The sequence below is a fragment of the Rhinolophus ferrumequinum genome, chromosome 22, assembly GCF_004115265.2.
Source record: "Rhinolophus ferrumequinum isolate MPI-CBG mRhiFer1 chromosome 22, mRhiFer1_v1.p, whole genome shotgun sequence".
Lineage (NCBI taxonomy): Eukaryota > Metazoa > Chordata > Mammalia > Chiroptera > Rhinolophidae > Rhinolophus > Rhinolophus ferrumequinum.
Window position 1 is genome coordinate 7,974,695 of NC_046305.1, and position 23,404 is coordinate 7,998,098.

General features: G+C 46.6%; 1 long non-coding RNA gene across 1 annotated transcript; it reads right to left on the bottom strand.

Moving 5' to 3' along the window:
• Positions 1–218: 218 nt before the first annotated feature.
• Positions 219–1,535, bottom strand: LOC117014683 (uncharacterized). The gene is made up of 2 exons (XR_004421582.1): positions 1,336–1,535; positions 219–273 (listed from the first exon to the last, which is right to left on the bottom strand). It is a non-coding gene; the product is annotated as an uncharacterized LOC117014683 (long non-coding RNA).
• Positions 1,536–23,404: the final 21,869 nt, after the last annotated feature.

The following is a 23,404-nucleotide window of genomic DNA, read 5'->3' on the forward strand; positions in this document are numbered from 1 at the left end:
GGCTGGGCTGAGAATGCCTGTGGGTCCCAGCAAAGCTCAGGATTGAAAGGAAGGAAAATGCCTTGCCGAGTATTTCCCTGGGTCTTCCTGGGGGACAGAGGCAGCTGCCACAGAAAAGCAGCGTCCGGCCCACGTGGAGTTCTCTGTGCTTCCTTTCCGATTTGGAAATTCCCTCCACCTTCAAGTATTTCTTAGATACTTGAAATCTGGGGTTTTTTACAAAGTCCGGCCTCTTATTTGTGCATGAGGATTGCTGGAGTAAACCAGCTTAAACTGGAAAAGAAACAAGGAAAAGGTAAGCAACGAGAATTGCCATTCGTTACTGAGGAAGGAACGTAAGATGTGGTCATAGCTTCGTGGCTGAGAGCCGGGGCTCTGGGGGCAGCCTGACTGGGTTTGCCTCCTGATGCTACACTTTACTGCTGCCATGTGGCTTTGGGCAAGACTCTTGTGAGACTGAAACGCATTATATCCAGAAAAAATGCTCACATCTGCCAGGCACATAAGAAGTGCTCAATAGGTATCAATTAATTTTACTATTATCATTTTTAAATGCTTTATAAATCCTAATTGTAATAAGGCCATGCTCCTGCTTAAAATACTTCAGTGGCTCCTTGTCGTCCCGCTACATAAAGTGCAGGTTCTTTCGCACGGCTTCCAGAGCATTCCAAGGCTGGTCTCCACTTACTCATCTTCTGCCACTCCTCTCTGACCAACCCTAAGTTCCAACTTTACTTGGAGCTCTTTGAAATACTGTATGTTGTTCTCTTACATCTCTGAACATGCTCTCTTTCTTCTTCCTGAAATATTCTTTCCCCACTCACTCTCCTAGACAATATCTGTTTGTCCCTGGTATCACCCTTTCCAGGAAGCCTCCCCTAACATGACCCACTTGGCTAAGGGACCCCTCCCAAGGGGTCTTCTATGCCCGTGTTCTACTGCATCACATTCACTAACATACTCAGCTGCCATTCTTTCCTGCCCTTTCTCCCCCCATGAACTCTGTTCCGTTGGGGAAAGAAATGGCATCTTGTTCTCCAGTGTATTCCCCAGCATGTATCACAAAGCAGGTGTCCCCCCAAAATGCTTGGAATCTTAGAGGAGGCTTAAAAATAAGATTTCCTGTAAAAATCAGCAAAGTTAAAGAGCTGAAGCCTACCAGGAAGATAAATGCTTCGAGAAAAACCTGTGATTCCCTCACCACTGCCCCCCGCTTCTGCACCCTCACCCTTGGGGGCCTGCCTTCACTCCCTTATTCTTTTCCATTCTCAAGTTGCCCTTAAGACAATGGCAGGAGTCACATTTTGTGGTGACCCATGTCTCCGAGGCTGTTACCTGATCCTGCTTCGTTTCCTGTGAGCAGCTACAGCGCCAACTCTGATCCTCAACAGAAAGTTCTGAGCTGTCAGGCCATCAGGTCCTTTTGAGCCGGTCATGGTTCTTAGAGTTAAGAGGATCCGAGGATTTCCACAACCTGTACCCTGCAGAGCCCATCTCTGGGCCAGCCCGCACTGGATAAATAATGACCCGTTGCCTTTACCTTTTCCAGACATCCTAGAGGCCACAGTGGATCCTTTCAATGCTCCTGTGGGTGGTGACGCTGTCCTGTTACACAATGATTGGGAAAGTGATAGCTCGAGGTCACTCGGCATCAGTGACAGGACCGGGAGACCAGACTCCAGCTCCAGCCTACACGGGCACTCAGGGTCAGTCACATAACACAAGTTGGTCTCTTTTTCCCTTTGGAATGTTTCATCTTAGATACAGAGCTATGGAATTAAAACTAGAGCAAGCTAAGAAGAAAAATCATATATTTGAATAAGATTTAAAAATAAACAAATGATCGATAGCATTTATGACATCCATGTGAACCCATTGCCAGCCATGGGAAAGGCACGAGCTAAAGCAAATGTCCCAAGTTACCCAGAGGACTTCCCTACTGTGTCCCTTTAGTTGGCATGAACTCTCCCCCCACTCCCGCCCCACCCCAAGGATCCAGAGTAAGGTTTAGGAGAAGAGGATGAGGAAGACAAGTATTTCTAAAGAACCAGGGGCTTGATTTCTCTGCCATTTAGTAAAGATTTTATTTTGAGATGAATTAGTCGTAAGCTTCTGAAATACCTTTCTTAGGATGTTTGGTCACGGCAAGTGGGAGAGACTTCAGAATATTTCCATCTTAAGTGTGAGTAGACCCAAAGGTCTTGCCTGTCGCTGCAGTAGGCAGAAGAATCGTCAGGGAGCTTCTCAGAGTGAATGAGGTTTCTTCCAATGCAGCGATCAAAAGTCACCTATCATTACAGTTCTTGTACCTACTCCAAGGACTGTCATTTAGTCAGTGTGCACCAAGTTTTGCTGAAAAATTTGTCAATGCCATCCATGCATGTTCCATGAAGGAATCATGGTCTCTTATTTTTAGTTCTCAAAAGAAAAAAAAAGTCTGATTTGTAGCATTCGCCATATCTGTGCTGTAAATACTCCCAGCAAGACCGCTTTCAAACTGCCAATGGCTAAACAACAAGCTCGCGACATTTCTAAAATTTTAACCATCGGCTCTCGTGAGCTGCAGGAGTCAGCTCGGGCACACTGGTGCTTTGTGGGAGTACAGTCCTGGCTCTGTGTTCAGAGGCAGGGCAGGACCGTTTGCAGTCTATTTCTCCCTCAGATGAAAAACGGGTGCCGGATAAAGCTGGAGGTGGCATGGGAACAGAAATTGTGCAGTATCGTGTGGCCTCCTGCCTAGACAAGCACCCTCTTGGTGTCCTGTGGGAACTGCCAAGGACCAGGATACCATTGTGTCTCTCACCTGGTATGAGATATTCCAGAAATGCACACAGAGGTGCTGCTCCCTCTTCCTCTAAGCAAAGAAGAAAGAAACCTCAGAATTCACAAACCCTCGTCAGCGGGGCTGAGGTTCGTGTAAACAAGTGAAAAACGCTAATCCAGGTTTGGTGTGTACTCAAATCACAATTACCCGTTTAAGATGTCTTTGTCGTGTGGAGATTATACCAAAAAGGTTATTTCTAATTACGTAAACGCTTGTCTCAATACCAGGAGTACTTTTCGTGTGCTTTTAGCAATAAGCATTCTTTGGCAAGACGAATACATCATCATTTCCATTCTCCCACAGTTCAGCTCATTCCTGTAGTGTTTGTGGAAAGGTCTCTCTATTTCTCACACTGCTACATTAACAGGGATTCCCGCTCCTGGGTGTATAGGATGTGTGTTCTGTGACACGTGTTTCGTAGAGACACACCTATTCTGCCAGCATGACTCCTTTTCAGCCAATACATCCTGTCACTCCATACTCCGGACAGATCCGGAGCTGGACACAGGCGGTCCCGGTAAAAGGTTGCAGGAATGTAGCTGGGCCTAGGTTCCACCTGAAGCATATGCACTTGCTCCACATCTGGGAGGTGGGGGAGCAGAAGGTGACAGCCAGGCCAGCAAGGCTCTTGTAAGGGACATAGGTCCTCTACCTCATATCAGGCAGGTCTCAGCCTATTCTTCTAGGTATAGATTTAGTTCTGGCCCCTCACCTCAGTCTACTTTATACAGGTCCCTTGATCCTTCTCTCAGCTTTCCTAGCATTCACTTTGCTAATTGTTCTCTTCCTTCCTTCCTAAGATCATTCTTTGGAATTCTGCTGCCTTGGCTGGCGGGGTTGGTTCTTCTCAATGTAGCATAAGCGGTAACGGCAGAAATGGAGAAGTGGGGTAGTTTGCGCCTTCATCTCTTCCCTGGCTGGCTGTGTGACCTTGGGAAAGCATCTTGACTTCTCTAAGCCTCAGCTTCCTCCTCTGCAAAACAAGGTCTTTGTGAGTCTCTATCTTATGCATGTTGTGAGGTGAAAATGAGAATTTTTCATGCCAAATTCCTAGCCAACGTCTCTGTGGTTGACACTTAAATATGTTCGCCGTCCTCGACATCACTGCTATGCTCGCTAGGATGGTGATTGTCCCCAGCAGTGGCCTTTCCGCAGCACAGCGTTCCCTGGACTGCCCTGGGTGACACCCACACTCTGGCTCCAGCCCGGCTCCACCTCCAGAGGCTCCCACGACCCAGGTCCCTGATCAAAGCCTTACGTGCTTAATGTGAAGAGATGCTTGTGAAACAGATGCCAGACCTACCTCCAAGCATAGACCTGTGTCAGAATCTGTCCCGTGGGATATCCTGCAAGTTTGTCTTAGCTAAGAAAATGCTTTGCAGCGTTTTGATTTTGCCATGGGCTTTATGACTGCTGACACGCAAGTCGTCTTTTCTTCAATTTACATTTGATAAACACTGACTTCTTGGCTTTTAAAATGAGTAATGGCCGCTGTAATAATGACGGTTATGACATAGCTTTATGGTTTGTTCCCCCTCTAAGAAGCTGAAGCAGGGATAGGGAAGATGGCCACTTGTGCCTCTTGTAATTCAAGATCAGTCTGGAGTCCAGCTTGAAAGCCCTACCTTTCTTCACGTCCCTCCATTTGTTCTGGGGAAATAGCCAAGATAGTGAAATAGGACACATGCCACCTGGGTTTGTCAAATCGGGATGCCCTTGAAAACTACCACTGACCTCATCTGCCAGAGCCTGAGGTTTGAGCTTATCTGTCAACCATGCCTTTGAATTTTCCAAGGTACATGAAAAGAGAGTCCATTTACGCAGTCATGTGCCCCCCTGTATGTCAGGGGATGAAACCATGCTTTCTAGGTACTCCGACAACACTTTACAGGCCCCTGAGAAATCTAGAGAAGGCAAGAGACAGCCAGGAATAAAGACCAAGAGGAGCATTTGGGGTTTTCCAGTGGGCAGAAAGGCCACGGCCGAGGTCACCAGCGTTAGGATTCCCAGCATCTGTCCGTTGCATTCCCCTGTCAACACCCAGCCCATCTCCTTCCTCCTGCCAGCCCCTTCCTCTATCTGTTTCCCCCCACCCCAATCACTCTGCAGTTCGGTTCCCATCTCCAGTTTCAAATACGGGGAGGACGACATGTACCAAATGGTTCCTACGCACTTTGCACAGAGCCTGCATTCCATTTCCCTCAGATATTTCTTTTGTCACATGTTGGAACCTGCCTGTTGCTGTAAGGACTGCTCAGAGCTGGTCCAATATTGCCACTAGGGAGTCGCAATCCTCAACCCAATCCTTGAGCACTTAATTTATATGTTACAAATTCAAATCCAGTTTTGTGATAGCACCTTAAGGATTATGTTGTACAAATGGCACGGGGGAGATCCAAGAGATGGATGGTCCCCAGCGGTCACCGTGCCCAGAACTAGGCTGCACGGCCCAATTGCAGTGTCTCTCACAGAGCTGTCTGGACTTTGACTAAAAACCAGATAATGGGGGTTGCTTCTTCAGAGGAAAAAGGAGTGTCATAATATATGTTTTTTGCTCCTTTTGAATTTCATCTTGTTGCATTTATTACCTAATCGAAAAATTAAATTATTTTGAAAATGCCTTCAGAGTAAAGGGACTCATTACCCCACAAAGCAGGCCATTGCGTTTCCGTTGGCTGGCATCAGCAGGAAGTTGTTTGTCCTGCTGAGTTGAAATCAGCCTCTGTTTCTACTCTACTATCCATCCCCATAGTAAATACAGCCAGGCACCACTTAATGACGAGCATAGGTTCTGAGAAATGCATCGTTAGGCGATTTCATCGCTGTGCCAACATCACAGAGGCACTTCCCCAAATCTAGAGGGTACAGCCAACTACACACCTAGGCTGTGTGGTACAGCCTATGGCTCCTGGCTACGAAACTGTACGGCACGTTACTGTACTGAATACTGTAGGCGCTGTAGCACAATGGAAGTATTTGTGCAAATAAGCATATCCAAAGCACAATGGTAAGTATTTGTACACATAAACATATCCAAAGCACAATGGTAAGTATTTATGCACGTAAGCATATCCAAAGCACAATGGTAAGTATTTGTGCACGTAAGCATATCCAAAGCACAATGGTAAGTATTTGTGCACGTAAACGTATCCAAAGCACAATGGTAAGTATTTGTGCACGTAAGCATATCCAAACATAAAGGTACAGTCAACATACGGTATAAAAGATCAACAGTGGTCCCCCTGCATCAGGCACTTACCAGGAAGGGAGCTTGCAGGACTGGAAGGTGCTCCGGGTGAGTCGGTGTGTGAGCGGAGAGTGAGTGTGCCGGCCTCGGCCGTGACTGCTCGCTACTGTAGATTTCACGGGCACCGCACACTCAGGCTGCACGGAATTTATTAAATCAATATTTCCCCCTTCAGTTACTAATTAACCTTAGCTTGCTATAACTGGTTTCCTTTATAAACTTGTGATTTTTTTTTTTAACATTTCAACTCTTTTGTAATAACAGTCAGCTTAAAACATGAGCCCCTTGTACAGCTTTACAAAAATAGGTTTCTTTATATCCTTATTCTGTAAAGTTTCTTTTTTTTCTATTTTTAAAACGTGTTTATTTTTATTTTAAATTTTTTTTGGTTAAGCACTAAGACACAGACACACACTTCGGCGTCGGCCTACACAGGTCAGGGTCATCAGTGTCAACTGTCGTCCGCCTCCACGTCTTGTCCCATGGGAAGGCCATCAGGGGCAATAACACACACGAGCTGTCATCTCCTGTGACAACACTGCCTCTGGAACACCTCCTGAAGGACCTGTCTGAGGCTCGTCTTGAGGAGGTGCCACTCTTTTCAGAAGTACCTCCAACGTGGTTTGCCTGGGTTGTTTCTTTGTTTCATCAGAGATTTACTTGTAAGCGCATACGGCCCTACGCACGTTCCTCTCTGTTAATGAAAACCTTCCAGTGTTGGGTCCATGTTTTCAAACTTTTTAAGGAGCTTGTTGAGGTCAGCAAACGCTTCTGCTAAACCCTTCGCTGTGAACTTCCATGGCGGTACGTCGTCTTTTTCTCCTGAGGTTTCCTTGCTCTTGCCTCGTCTTCAGCTACGTGTTCCTGTCTCAGTGCCAACAGCTCATCAGCCGGCATCCCAGGAATCCCCTCTCGGAGCTCCTCGGCATCCTCTCATGCACACCTCGGTTCACATTGTTTGCCGTCTCAACTGGAGCCTGGTTGATTTTTGCCACTTATCCTTGCTTGGCAAATCCTTTGAAGTCCAGGACGAGTCTCTGGAGCGTCTTCTTCCAGATACCGTTCATACGTTCCTTGGTGACCTCACCCCAAGCCCAAGCAAGGTCCTTGATGTGGTCATAGATGGTGTAATCCTTCCGGAATTCCATCAGTGTCTTTTCATTGTCTTGCTGGGTTGCAGCAATAGCGTGGGCAAAGGTCCTCCTCAGGTAGGAGGACTTACAAGCTGCTGCCACTCCTTGGTCCATCACTTCGATTGAAGAAATGGTGTTTGGAGGGAGAAGTGCCACTGTGATATGGGGATGAAGGTCACCAATAAAAGGAGGATGGTGGGAGCATTATCAACAATAAGCAAAATCTTGAGAGGTGTGTTGTTCTCCAACCACTGCTTCTCCATTGCATGGGCACAGCAATTCAGGGGGTATCTTGGGAGAGGAGCTGGGTCATCCATGACTTCCTGTTGCTCTTGTAGCACATTGGCAGTGTGGGCTTATTGACATGCTTAGAGGCCCTGGGTTCTCACTGTGTCAGATCACAGAGGGTCTCAAATTGCAGCCTGCAGCACTGCCCCCAAGCAAGACTGTTACCCTGTCCTTAAAAACCTGGCATTGACTTGGCCTCTTGATGGATGAAAGTCCTTTCAGGCACCCATTTCCAGAAGAGGGAGTTTTCATCCACATTGAATATTTGCTTTGGCAAGTGATTTCCCTCTATAATCAGCTTATCTAGAGTTACCCAAAATGCTTCAGCTGCCTTCACCTCAGCTCTTGCGGACTCACCACTCACTTTCTCATTGTGTAATGAACCAGGCCTTGACCAACTGCCACCAGCCTGGTGCTGTGCTCAGCTCTGGGAAATAAAGGTGGATGAAACGTTTATGTCCAGGTGTTGAGGGCAGGAGGCAGACAAGTAAGCAGGACACCAGGCCACAAGGGGATAAGAACTGAGGCTACGAGGACACCGAAGTCGGGCTCCTAATCGGCCTGGGTGAGGAGTGAGGCTGGAACGGGAATCAAGGAATCACCTAGGGGAGGTGACCTTCTGAGGGCTCAGTAGGGATTGGCTGATCCAAAGACAGGGCTGGCTGTGGGGACAGTGTATCTGCTGGGAGGGGAGAGAGAGCGCGGGTTAGAACTGACTGATGAGTCGTTGTAGTCAGAATATTTTCCTTCTAGCTGCAAAGTCCCGAAGGTTTGATCACCAGCTTTTCACTCACTTTAATGAAGGTGGTTAATATCCTCCCTCGAGTATCCACATTTGGCCTAGGTTTAACGAAAGCCGTCTGTCCTGAGCTGTGAAAAGAAAGCTTCACATGTGTGGAGGTCAGGAAAAGCAAAGGCCCGGTCTCCATCCCCTCCCCTCCAGCTCTGGTCGAAAAACAAAGGCCGCTAGCAAGTGTCAGTTACGCTGGAATGTGCTGGCGCAGATAGCAGATCGGGTGCTTGGGGCAGTCTCTCTTCTCGTTTGGTCTGGTGAGCTTGCAAACTGTCTGCATTCCCCACAGCTGCCCCTGTCAGGTCTCACAGGACTCCCTGTCTCACCAGGCGCACACATAAGCCATTGTTTTTGTGCACACTTCCTCCTGCCGCTTCCCCCATTCCCTCTTCTCCACCCTCACATGCCCCCCAGGCCCTTGGAACCTTGATGGCTCTCTGGAGACAGAAAGTCTGCAAGAGGGGGAGCCTGATCTCTTGTGGGGAGACTGAAATGTGGGACAAAATGCAGGATGTGACTTACAGGTCTTTCCTGTAGGACCAGACGGAAGCCAATGGTTCATCCTTTTAGGCAAGTCCTTAAAATTCCCCAAAGAGGGGAAAGGTGCTTCATATCCTTGTTTCCACGGTCAAAGTAACCGACAGTCTTAGATGTTCAAATGAAAGTTTAACATAGTTATCTCCTTGAATCCAAACAATGGTCTTCTGAGGTGTTTACTGTTATTATCCCTCCCTGTGCCTCAATTTCCTCATCTGTAAATTGGGGGTAATAATAGCACCTACCTCATAGTCTTGTAAGGATTTAACAAATAAATAATAACTACATTAGAACCGTGCCTGGCACGTAGTAAGCTCTCAGAAAAACGTTCATATTTATCATTGTGAGGAATCTGGGGCACAGAGGTGAAGTCATTTGGCCAGGATCACGGAGTGGATAACATGCAGGCAAGATTCAAACGCAGACAGTCTGACCCCAGAGCCTGGCTTCCTAAAGGAAGCACTACTCACCCCGCTGGTCTGCGCCACGGACCAAGTAAGGAGTGACAAGGAACCAGCGACTCGGGGTTGCTAGAGTGAAGCGGGAGCACCCCGTTGGTTCGGCCATCCTGGGCACGTCCTAGGAACTTAGACACGCAAACTCTCAAGCCCCATACCGGCTCTACTGCATCTGAAACTCCGGGGTGAGACCCGGTGTCCTGTGTTTTCACGAGCCCTCCTGGTCATCCAGAGGCGTGATGAAATCCCAGACTCTCCACGCGCAGCTGTCTCATACCTACCATGTTCTCACCACATCAGGATCTTCTTCAACCCATCCCTTACCGCCCTTGGGGACAGAGGTTTAGAAATGACTTAGCAGAGAGAGGGCTGGCCAGAGGGGCTCCTGGAAGCCTCCGCTGCCCTCGGTCTTTTGTCAGGGAGCAGATGGAAATGGGACTTTCCAGGATCTCATGATCTCTGATATTCCCTCCAGTGGTTAAGGAAACAATCTTCTGAAGAAACAGACATCAAAAGATGTGAATTGATTTGGCCTCCTGGCCACATCGTGCAGAGGCCTCCCGTTTCTGGGACACTCAGTGGCAGATGGAGAACAGGGATTTGGTTCCTGGGTTTTGGTGGCGATTATCAATTTCCACCCCCCACATCCACTGAAAGTGGAGTTCAAGGGCCAGAAAAGCTGAAGAAAGACTGATTGAATTCTGTCCCTTGGAGAGTGTACCTATGGGGTGTGTCAGAATGGGGGAGGAGGTGTCCCTGAGGCCACTGTAGCTATAAGAGCTGGATGAGGTAGGAGACATACAGTGTCAGTGTCAATTCTCAGGGTTCCTAAAGGCAGTTACACAGTAACACAAGTTCCCCCCAGGATCTGGGAAGGGGAAGGGCTGGCCCGAGGGTTTGGATGGGTAACTTTCTGTTTTTGGCAACTTGATATTCCTTCATGCCCTCTAGGTGACTCAGCGTGTGCCAGCTGACTGGGCTAAAAAGACCATCACTGGTATTACTTAATACTGTCATAGGTCTTGGGGTAGGCATCCTGTTTTCATCCTCACATTATAGATGGATTTAAGGATATTGAAGCACAGAGAAGTTAGGTAATTTGCCTAAGGACAAACAGCTGCCCGGTGAAGAGGCTGGGCTTAGAACCCCGGCTTTGTGGGAACAGAGCCACTCCCATGATGCAGTTCTGCCTCTTCAGCCGAGTTTGGGTCAGCAGCACAGGAGAGGAAAGAGGGACCGTGGGGAGGAGAACGTGGTCAGAAACACAAGGTCCTCAGCTGATCCTGGAGGCAAACTCACTCCCCCACGCTACCTCCGCCAACCTCTGCCACATCAGTCGTCTGGACTGGAGTTTGACACCCACAGTCTGTTCATCAGAGTCAGGTGGCAATGACGCATGCAGACCAGCATCCTGAGATAGGTGTCAAAGTCCAGCCCTCCAGCACTGTGTCACATGACTGGAGCTCAGGAAGGCACCCAGCAGGGCTGCCCCTGCCCGAGGAGTTTGGCCCAAGCCCTGCCTGCCTGTGTGCTCAGTAGGAAATGGGCGCTGAGCAGGACATCCTGGCCAGAGGGCAGGCCTGTTCCTCCGTGACAGCCAGTTCAGCTGAGGAGGCTAAGTTGACAGGTGTGGCCAGGTTTCCCCCCTCCACCTGCCCACCCATTCCTAGCAGGCAAGCAGAGGTTTCTGAATCTTTCCTCCTGGGCATTTTCATAGGAAGGGAGGACTGCCTTCTGGTTTTCTCAGGGGAAAGGAAATGAAAAGCCAAGAGGCCTCTCCCTGGGCGATTGCAGGCACTGCCAAGCTTCCCAGGAAGTTGCCAGTTCACCCCACCTGACAAGCGACCTCTCCTGACAAGCGGCCAATCAACTGTCAAACATCAGTGCCCCCTGACTAAAAACAAATTGCCTCTTTTGAAGGAATGCACAGTATTTCCGAGTGGGATTTCCTTTCCTCTGGAGATGCAGCCATGGGGAGAGCAAGCGAGCACTCTCATACCCATTTTACAGAAGGGAGAGATTGGATCACCCCTTCCCAGAGCGGCTGACTCACTATCTGACTCTGCTAATGTGGAGGGGGGTGCAGGCCCCCTGATGACCGCTGATGCTTCCTGAAACGGGCATACCTCCCGTGGGTCAACTCCATTGCTGGCCATGAATGCTCACTTGTAACTCCTGGCCTCTGAACAGTGTGTGTCTTGTTTCCTTGTTTGAAGCCAACGTGAAGCTGAAATATATGTAAGGGGGGGGGAAATATGTTCTTCCTTATTGGACAGTCTATTAAAAAACAAAACAAAAAAAAACTGGCAAGGATACAAGGAGCCCTTGTTACCTGGACCAGGAACTGAAGAAAGGCTTCTCGGAGCTGGGGCGTTCATTTTCTCCTGCCTCACACATCAATGCTTCTGGTTCTCAGGCCTTAGCACTTAGACTTGAATTTGGACTTACACCCTTGGTCCCCCTGGTTCGTAGGCCTGTGGGTTTGCACTAGAACTCCACCACTGGCTTCCTGGGCCGCCTCCTAGCACATGACAAATGGTGTGACTTCTCAGCCTCCATAATCGCGCGAGCCAATCCCTTGTAATATAGCTCTTTCCGTATATCTATATAGAGAAACTGCTGGTTCTTTCTCTCTCGAGAAGTCTGACTAACATGGTGCTGAATACGAAGAAAAGAGAGTCACTTCACAGAGGAAACCTGTGTTAGACTTTGAGGAAAGGACTGGATTTAGACAACTGGAGAGGAAGAGGGAGAACAGGCAGGGGCTAAGAGGTGAGCAGAGAATGAAAGGTCAGGATGCTCGTGATCTGTGGCAAATTGAGCAGGTCAGTGGGACTGGCTTAATGTCCATCGGTGTGGAGAGAAAGGAAGAAGTTGGGCAGCAACTGATGTCCAAATGGCCGACATACTTCTCCCACGGGATTTTCTGCCGAAATACGGAGATAAGGTAATAACGATACTGGCAAAATCATACCCAGCACTTAACCAAGGCAACTTTCAAAGGTCTCAACGCATGCTAGTATGCTGCATTGTTCGTCTTCCCGATGATTCTGTGGGGCAGGTTGGGGATGCGCTCCAACATCTCTGCTATGTCCCCGTAGGTAGGGAATCGAAGATAGAGGCAGTGACCGTGTCTGAATGCCACATCCCGATAGTGGGCCAGCTGGAGCTCCTGGTCCAAAATGCAGTGGCTCCATTGCAGCTGCCTCTTCTAGGGCCAGTCCTTGTGGGTGTGTGTCCCAGTTCCCATTCTGTGCATGTCTGTCCATGTTTGTGTCTCCCAGGCACCGGACTGGATTTAAAGCCACTCCTCCACCTTGTGCCTTGGAAAGGTGACCTGGTTATAGCTTCTCATTTAGTGTTGCTCAGACAGTTCTCACTGAGGCCTGCAGTGAAGTTGTTGTGTCCACAGGGAACAGAGCCAAATGACACATGGGTCTTCAAGTGAATCTCCCGGCTACTACAGGTTCATTCTATTAGTCTGCTGCAGTCTTCTGCCTTCGAGTTCCATCCATTTCTCTCCCTTTGTGCTGGTGTACCCCCACCGCCCAATAAGACATGATGCATAATCCCAGGCACTGATGACCACATCTAGTGAAGGTTACGTAAGTGGGTGGTCCACAAACGCCCTCCACCTGAAGTTGTCACCTTTTCTTCTCCATGACCCAACACAGCTGACTGAGTCTCTTGCCCCAAAGCTCCTTAGAGACCATTTTATTCACGCTGAGGGCAGATGCCAGGGTCAGTTATGGTTTCTCAGATGTGCCCAGAGCTCAGTTGAATAGCAGCCCACCTTTTGTCCCCTTTAAGGTCACCTAAGCTCGCTAAGAGTTTCCTGGTCATATTGTACCTCTTGGCTTTGCATGGCCAGTTGCCGTTTCTCCCATGGATTGAATACAGTCCTCTGTTGGGTCAGGCTCATTGAGGTTAAGTCAACAAGATGGCCATGTCACCATCAGCCATGGCTTGTACTTTATTCTTAGCTGTCCCTACGCTAAATTGGCCAGGCTTAATGCCACAAGGGTAGCATTGTGGATCAGAACGCGCATGGATTCTGGAGTTTTCAGACCTGGGTTTCTGATTCTGCTGTGCCTGCAGGCTTGTCACCATGGGCCCGGCTTTTAGCTAGTCCCTCTGGGTCTCAGTACACTGCTTCAATCTTTCTCCTCAGTGCCTAGCACGGTCCTAGACGCAAAGCACATGCACAGTCAGTGCATGTTGACTTGATTTGACTGAACCTTCCTGTAGGACGTTGTATCAAATTTGAAGCTTCTCCTTCTTCCAAGCTGTAGCTAGCTCAAAGTCATCAGTGAGAAAAACAGACATGGGCCCAAGGAATGGTTTCTGCCACAGCTCATCCCTAGTGGATGCTTTCTTTCCTCTCCCAGCTCTCCCAGATGGAAGGACTTCCTTCTACCTGGTAGAGCACTTTCTGGAGTTGAGGGAATTTACAGGCTGGTCTGGTATTGGAGGGTGGGTCACACCCTCAGGGGCGCTCCTGGAGGTGACATCAGAGCCCTGCTCTGTCCGCCCTTATGACACCTACAAAGGTCAAGTGAGAGGGTTCCTAAGGGACGTGGGACCAACTGGTATTTCTATGGGGGGACAGGGGTGGAAGAGCAGAGTATGTGGCCTGTGACAACTGCAGGGATGACAGCAGGGCTCCTCCCTTCCTCACGCTCTCCCACTGCTTTTCTACATATACTCCAAGATCCAGACACACGGAACTACCAATTTCCCTCTAGGCTTTTGTATATGCTCTTATTCTGTCTTCCTAGAATGGCCTTCCCGTGCCTGACTTCCTGCTACTTATCCTTCTAAGCTCAGCTTGGTGTGTCAATGACCGCCCCTCTTATAAGTCTTCTTCCTCCTCGCCGTCCCAGACTGTGCTCTGATGACACCTGCCCCTACCCTCATCCGTCACTTGTGATACTGTAATCGCTCCTTTGCGTGGCTGTCCCCAGGATGATGATGACCAGGGTAGCGTGGATGCCGTCTATGGAGTGCTTTCTAGGTTCCAGGGACTGTATTTCACCTCCTTAATGATCACACCAATCTTGTGAAGTAAGACTATTATTCCCACTTCAGAGAGATGTGGACCATAAAGCGTAGAAAGGCTTAGTCCACATTTATACCTTAGTAAGAAGCAGGGTCAGGATTAGCACACAGGGCTGGTTCGCACCAGCACGTCCGTCATACAGCTGTGCTCCCCTTGCAGGCAGGGGCCACGCTTTTGATCTCCGTGTCTTCGCTGGCTTACACAGTGCCTGGAATGAAGCCGCGGCTGGTAGGAGCTCAGTGATGTTTGCTAAAGAACTGAATGTAGTCCTTATCATCCCAATAAATATTTCCTGGCCCTGGATACCACTCAAGAAGACCAGTTAAGTCTCAAGTCAAAAGAGGCTTCAAGGACAACAGCAAGAGAATATCCTGTAATTTGACTAGGAATATATTAGACACGACAGGACTGGGCTGAGTTACTGGGAGAGAGAGCTATATAAACCAGGTCAGTTATCCAATGATGAAATGGATGTAGGTACATTCCAGTTACTGGCAGGAACTCCCACAAAGGGCTTAACAGAGTTTAACATTTTGCTGAGGCAGGGCCTTGGGCAAATAGCTCGTTTGCACAACAAAGTGGTCCCCAGCACGAGCTATATTTCTCAGCCAGGCATACTCCTTGGGAAACAGATCTGGGTTCAGAACAAGTTTGAAGCAATTTCTCTGTGGGGTAGGAAGAAAGAACAGATCACTTTTGGTGGAAAGAATAAACCTGAGGAGAAGAGGCTTAGAAAGGCTTTGTTCATATTTACACAGATAAGTAACAGGCAGGGTCAGCATTAGAACACGGGTCTGTCTCACTCTGAGCCTGATTTTCACCCTGATATCATTCAGCCACCCCTGGTTAACCCAACCCTGGCCACCAGCTGATTAGTGACAAAATCTGGACTAGAATCTGCAAAGTTCTCCTTGCCTCTCAAACAATGGTCCTCTTCTGTAGAGGGCAGACCTCAAGAAACCAGTATCTTCTATAAGCTTCTTTGTCAAGCAGTCAAATCAGACGTTGTTTCTTCTTGTTCCTTAGGTGAAATTCCTCTTGTGAAAAAAGAAACCTTTATTGCTTTTTCTTGGAATTTGAATTTCCCGTCCTGGCTGGATCCCAAGCCTCCTTTTTAAAGCGTACACTTCCATCAAAATTAATCACAAATAGGTCCTAACACAACTCACCAAAATGAAATTTTCCCTGCTTGAGCAAAAGAGGTGATACACCAACGAAAACTGCCTAATTCTTCTCAAGCAGAAAATACACACCAATCTCAAAGCATGCCCGCTGTCACAATGCTCGTCTTCTCTCTCGAATCTCTATAGGTAGGCCACACTCCTGGGGCTCTGAGGCTTTCGCTAAATTACATGTTTCCTACTCAGAGCTGGGCCTAAGTGTACTTGTGACCATGGTCTTCGTTAGAGAGTAAACCTTTCTTGGGATTCTAATCTCTTGTTCCCTGGGTTTACTATTGTATCTCTCTTAGCTTTTCCAGATTGAATTACCATGATCTGACATCTGAGCTCCAGGATTACACACACACGGAAAACCCCAAGCGTGGAAATTAGTTAAGCAGTTATCTGGTGGACCTGAGGGTGGACCTCTATCGAAGATGACAAAAATCATTCATTCAACATTGATTGACTATGTACCGTGTATGCCAAGGAGAGTGCTAGGGGGCTAAGGCTAGAGAGAAGGTAGACATTTCTCTACCCCAAACAGGACTCTAGTCTACTAGAGACTCGAATGGAATTCCTACTTTCTGGTGTAGTGAAATTCCTACTTTGAAAGTCGTTTGGTGGTTACCAGGGCTTTGGGAACTGGGGACGTGTTATTGGAGGGTACAGACTTGAAACCCCTAGATGAATAAGTCCTGACACTCTAATGCAACATAGTGATTACAGACAACGATACTATATTATAAACTTCAAAGTTGCTAAGAGACTAGGCTTAATTGTTCCCACCACAAAAAAGAAATATGATATGACAGATGTGTTAGCTAGCGAAGGCTGCAGTCATAGTATAATACATAAATGTATCAAGTCAACACATCGTACATCATCAACTTACACAACGTTATATATGTCGATTATATTTCAATTTTAAAAAGTTATTTGGTTTCATTTCAAATCAAAATCCACCCAACCCTCCAGGTTGCCTACGTGGATGACCAAATTACCAGGTGGGGCTTGGAGACAAATGCATTTATTGTAACAAAACAAGTTCACCTGACGCTTCTGTTAAGACGGGGGAGATAGAAGGATATGTGTGAGCAGATGGGAAAGATCCAGTGGAGATGGAGGTGGAAGACACAAAAGATGAGTTCTAACTGATGGAAACTTATAATTGATGGGGTAGAATTTCCCAAGGAACAGGAAGGGTTCTGATTACACACACAGTTGGACAAGTGAATTTGAGACATCGAGAAGGAAGAAAATAGTCACTGGGTTTAATGATTAGGAAATAGTTTTGTCTGAAATAGCTTTAAAATTTAGATTTCACAGAGGAAGTCAGTGGTTAACAAATCCTCAGTTATTTCTCATATGAGTTATGTACTGTGTCAAAGAGAGGCAACAAAAGCATGGCTTGTCATTTCTAATTATTTTCTAGAAACTGGTGATAAAGATGAAAATCAATTTGTCTATCAGTATTCTATCATGTAAAATATTCACAACGCTCCTTTCATCTGAGGAATTCTATTCTTCAGGTTGTCTCTGGGTAGGTGGGGGCACGTATTTTGGAATTCTTTTGATTTCAAGGATCAGAAACCCAACTTTGAGCTAGCTTAAGGAAAAGAGGATTGTGTGTCACACAGCCAGACCCCAGGAAGGACAGGGATGTAGCCGCCTTGGGAAGGCTGGAACTGGGGCTTGAATATCAACAGGCCCCTCTAGACCTTATTTCTGCTTCTCTCTGTGGCTGACTTCATTCACTCCTACTCCGGGCTACAAGCAGCCCCTGGGTTCCAACTCCACCCCTTCCCTACCAGAAAGAAAGAAAAAGAAAGTATTTCCCCTAAATTCCAGTTTGAAAAATCCCAGGGAAAAGTTCAGAATGTGCTGACCTGGGGCCCATGCCCACACACGGGCTAATCGCTGGCCAGGAGGGTGAGGGCAACTCCCTTACAGACCGTGTGGGGCCAGGTGCCAGGTTAGGGCGCAGGGGATTTCAGTTCCCCTTGAACAAGGAAATGCTATTTCCAGAAGAAAGAAGAAGCGATAGTCAGAAACAAATAGCAAAAACCTCCCATTTTATTCTTTGTAAGCCAGCAGCAGTGAGTGAGTACATATCTCGGGCTCTCTCTTTAAGAGTCAGCTCTCTCCTCCTCCACCTAAGCTAGTAGGAAAATACTCGCAGTAAATTTACCTTGGGTCAGCAAGACTCTGCTTGCTTCAGGCCTGGCATCACCTGGATTATTCATGCTGCTCTCAGAGAGAGCCCCACCTGAAGAGTCATAATGAGTAGGTTGAAAAGTAGGAACCTTCTGCTCCTTCTGGTCCACCGACGCAAGCCTCTGAGCTATCATTTCATCGATCACGGTTCATTTGCTTCTTCCAACCGTGACGTGAGAATACAGACACTTTAGAATATACGAGACATCACATGCATATGTCCAGTTTGTAGCTCTCCACTTGGAAGGAATTGGCGTGTTTCACACAACTTAAGGATATTTTCCTCCTCATTAATGAAAAGAATTTGCAAAAGAAATTACTGAATGCTTCGAAATAAAGCAGGACATAAGGATTATCCTAGGCAGAGCTCTTAGAAATATATACACATGGAAGGCAGGCAGCACGGACTTAAAAACTTAACGTCTAATGTCCTGGGTGCAGATCTTAGCCTGGAATGCTGAGAACATTCGTGAAGAAAAATGCAGCAATTCATTGTTTCATTGTTGGGCACAGGCAAGGAACTTCAGTACTGACGTGCAGGTTAGTAAAGACAACACACAAAACATGCTCCTCAACTAGCAGAACTGCTTTTAGGACTAAAAATAGCCCTAATGGATGCTTTTCCTGCATTTTGTGTTCTTTTCCACCCACTGATTCAGATGGAACGAATGTTCATGACAACTCTGTGCAGGATGCTTTGTAGGTGTTTCTGTATCCTCAGGTGATTCCCACTTCCACTCCGGAAAAGTCTCACGCATCTCTCATTTTACAGACTTCGGGCAATTCAGAGCTTTACCTGAGGCTTTGTGAGCGTTGAGTGAGGGGCTGGTGTTTCTCCTGCTATCATGGCCTGTGCTCTTCCCATGGACCCTTCTCTCCATTTTATCAGAGTCAATGAGCTGTGTCAACATTTTGATAGTAAATAGCAAGGGGACGGGGGTGAGGAGAAAAATATCCTTTTGTTGTTGTTGTTCTTTGCTAATTTTATAAACAAAGACTTAAGCAGTTTGCCTAGAAATAAGGGAGACGCGCATCCCTTAATTTGCGTAGTCATGAGACCTGATGTAAAACCCTCTGGTCTTTCCCAGGTCTTCGATTTTTGTCGTGTAAGCACATTCACTGCATTGCAGAAGCGTGTGGAAGGTGAAACACAGCAGGTGTGAATTTCAGGGTGTCCAGGTGTGGCTATCCCCCCACTCACACAGTTGTACTTATTTATTGAAAGCCCTGTGTAGCATGTGCTCAAAGACAGCTGTGTCTTCGGAGAAGCAGTGTCACACGGGTGATACCAGAGGGTCATGTGGCCATGTGGGACCTAAAGATAAGGGTTCCTGTGTAGTGTGTCCCAAAGCGAGCCACTCTGGCAGCCCCACGTGAAATGTCCTTTGGGCAAATACTAATATGAAGGTTGTCTTAGGGGAACATAGAAGGGATAGAGGCTGGTGTGTTTACCTCTAATTAAAATAGAGTTATCAAGTGGATTCTCAAAGAACAAAAATCAATTCTCCCTAGATGCCTCGCGCGTAATAAAGCTGATTTCACTTTTGTATCCCCTTCCTGGGGACAACACTGTCTTTAGAATGCATCGCTTTGGTCCCTTGGTCTCCTTCGATAAACGGCAATCTGCAGGAGTGGAGCTACCGGATCTTGTGTTTTATTTTGCAAGAACATGGCCCTCAGAAGCATGCTCGCACGGTGTGTGTTTGTCCTTTTACACACTCCCTGGGGTGTTGGATGTTCGGACAGACATACTAAGGATAAAGGAAGGGTGCTAAGGAAGAACCATGCATTTCTCTCTAGCTCGGACTTGGCCCACACCTTTCGAGTACAAAAGGAAGGACCCAGGAACTGCTTCCTGAGTGTGTCTTTTCAGTTTCTTAAGCAACTGCTACAGGAAGGCATGGGCGAGGCCTTGTTTCCTATGATGCATCCTTTTCATCAGTCCACTGCTCCTATCACTATTTAGCTCCTAGCTTTTGCATTTTTTTCCCATAAACCCCTCTTTTCTTTAAAAGGAAAAAGGTCACACCCAAAATTGCACATTCATTGCTACCAGTAAAAGCAACGAAAAAGGAAAAAGAGATAGGATTTCTTCCACGGACATTTGGCTTCTTTCAACTATAGATCACCCCTTCAAAGATTATTTTCTTGGAAATCGCAAGAGGACGGAGTAGTGGCTTCATGAGAGTCGCCATGGTGACCACAAAGCTACAGGACGTGCCAAGTTCGTCCCTTATTCACTCCCTCTTCTTCTTTCCTCCAACTCCCCAAGCCTCTCCTCTTTTCCGCTCTCTCTGTTCCTTGTTTGTACTGTCTTTCCTCTCCTCTCTCCCTATATTCTTTCACCTGGACAGGTTTTTAATGTTGTGAGAATATTAAGGTTAAAGAAATAATATCTGGGTGTTCTTTGGATTTCCTAGTTCTCTGATGACTCGTTTCTTCTCTGGGAGTGAACTGTTCATCCAGCAGGCAGATTAGCTTTTCCCCAGCACAGTAACCATTTGCTGAGTCTTTGAGGGCTAAGAGAGTCCTCAGGTGCCTTTTTCAAGATTAAGGCCGAAAATCTGTATTGGTTTCTTACCGGAAGGAAAGAGAAGTCACTGCCTAGGAATACTGTCCCTGGAGAAGGGGACTTCTATAACCCAAACTACTCTTTCAGCCTTGTCTCCTACAAGTCCCTGCCATGCCTATAAGCTTTCTCTCAAGGTACACTGAACTTCTTCCGTTTCCCTTAGTAGATGAGGCACGCCTAAATACCTTAGCTTTGTTCCCTTCCCACTGCCTGGAAAGTGCCACCTGCACCCAACATGACACGCCCACACACAATGGCTCACAACGTTCCCCCTGCCAGGGAAACGTACCTCTGCTCCACGGGCCCGTCCTAGACCCACCCCTTTTGTGACTTTCCTTGAGTAGATCAGCTTGCTCCATCCCTCTCCTCTGAACATCTATAGCACTTACCCTGTGTCAGGCAAGTGTTAATCTCTATAATAAAAACATACTGGCATGACGCTCTGGTATACTGGATATGACGCTCTTGATAAAATGTAGCAGGCTCTGAAAAAGTGTGTGTGTGTGTCCTAGTGAAGGAGCTGAGGGCAGATATCATGGCTGAGAAAGTGGGGAGGTGATGAATACAGAGAACTGATGAAAAAATATTACCTTCTGTTTCTGATCACATACAGAACCCATTTTCACTAGTCCTCTCACATAGCTGTAAAGTGAAAAAACAGCTTTTCAATTCAGACACACACACACACACACACACACACACACACTCCACCCCAAATGTCAAAATGTTCACTAAACTACGTTTAACTTCCTTAAGTGCTGCTGCTTTTGGCTCCTTCTGTATCCTTTTGACCAAAACTGAAAACTGAACAGTTTATGGTCTTCTCCCTTCCCTTCTCCAGACTTTTCCTGGAAGTGCTAACTTGGTGCTAGAACAGTTTCAGAGGGTCTCCATCTCATCTTGATCTCTGCACGGACACCAATGCCTCTGACACCTCAAACCCCCCACGTATTTTTGTTCTCTAACCATGTACATATTAATACATACCCTCACAGTGCCAGAATAATAAACTCGGTAAATAAAATGCAAACATTAAAAAGCAATTTTGAATACCTGATTTTGCTTCTATAATAAAGACATTTGTAAAAGAGAATGCAAATTTTTATATCTTATAATGCCTTTTACAGGTAAAATTCTAAAGATCTTCATATATATTCTCACATATATATTCATAGCCGTACACATGCCAAACTTATGATCCTTGATAACTCAGGTGGTTTTGAGATGATACAACTGTGAAATAAACTTGGGCAGTATTAGCGAGGAAATCTTTCTTCCCATATTTTCCTTTCTTTCAACAAATATTTAAGTATCTGTTACATATGTATTTGGTGCTGTGTGGAATAGCAACATTAAAATACTGGTCTCTGCCTTGAAGTTGCTTTCAGTCTAGTTAGAAAAAATAAGGCATAGCGGAAAAGACTATATAATGATACAGATATTGAAAGATAAATACATAAAATGTCATGAAGCAATATGTGATTATACAGCAAATACGTGTTGGTGATGAGTGCAGTAGATTTTGGGGTAGACATCTCCGTGGCGTGGGTGGTCCTGGTGAGCTTCCCAGAGAAAAGGGATCTTTAACTGGACAGAAAAGAAAAGCACAAGACCCTACTGATGGAGGGAACTAAACTAAGCAGTGAATTAAAGGACGGTAGGTGGGATTAAAAATGTGTCAATAACGTGAGCTCAGTGATGTTTCAAAATCAGATGCTTAAGGAAAGAAAAGAAATACAGAAAAGTATTACCTGTGATCGACTTTGAGCAATGGGATTATTGTTTTCTTGGTATTTTGTCTGTAGTTTCCACATTAACTATCATGAATCTTTAAAAAAAAAATCATGTATTAATGTCCTATTGACCTTTTGCTCACCGATCTTTCTGGCAAGAATATAGGATTCTTCCCCCTGGCTCATGCTTTTAACAGACCATTAGATAATTTTTCTCACAGAAATGTGAGTACAGTTTCTGTGATGAATAATACTTTGTTATTAGTCATAGTAATAGGTAGCTTGGTGTTCTGTTCCTTTTATCAAATTAGCCATTGTCCCAGTTATCTTCTGTGGAATACAATTATTATGCTTATGGGTTCTGTGGATCAAGCAGAAGTCCAGGGCACCCGGGGCGTCATGTGTCTTTGCTCCACGAGGTCTAGGCCCTCAGCTGGAAGATTAAAAGCTTTGGATGCTGGCCGTTGACTGGAATCTAAGCTGACGCTATGGGCCAGAAGCTGTACCTGTGACATCTCCATGTCACCTGGGCTTCCTTCTAATATCATGGTTGTCTTGTAAGGGTGAATATCCAAGAAAGAGAGAGAGCCAGACAGAATGCTTGCCTCCTTTTCTGACTTAAACTTGCAAATCACACAGCCTCATTTTGCCACAATCTACTTATCAAGGCAGGCACAGCCCTCCGTCCTCTCCATTTCCAGGGGAGGAGAGACAGACTCTGCCTTCTGACGGGGGCGTGACAAGGTTCCAGAAAAACATGTGGCGCTGGACACATTTCTGTGACTGTATTTTTCTAAAATACAATCCATCACAACCATTGTCACATTTTCTCCTGCAATTAAGTCAGTTGCCCCCAATTATTGCTGAACCAGCCAGAGGAGCCAGGGGCTTTCAGGCCCAGGGTGCTTTTAAATGGCCGATAGCAAGGATTTGCTGCAAGTTGCTTTCCCACTAAAGAAAGAAAGGTCTCACCTTCATCATTGAAATGGTTCTGTTTATAGCCTGGGAGCTGCTGTTTGTTTTATTAATATTCTGACCAAGACCAGAAGCTCTGCTGAGAGACTCCACGTCTCTCTGAAGTTTACATTCTAGGTTATGTTTATAAATACAGATATAAAGCCATTACTTGGGTGTGAAAGGACAACATCGTCAACAGTGGGATCCTGGAAAAGGGGCAGAGGAAGAAGGAATGAGAGTCAAAGGGGGAGAGAGAACTGGTGGAAGGAGCTTTCCTAATATCTTCCATTCATCTCTGCCAAGTGGGCTGTCTTGGTTGATCGTAGTTGGATCTTGTTAGGGAGAATAGAGCAGAATGATTTCCAAGCAAGAACATAATGAAACAGCTGTGCCAACATAATTATCATCAGCTTTCTGCTTTGTCAA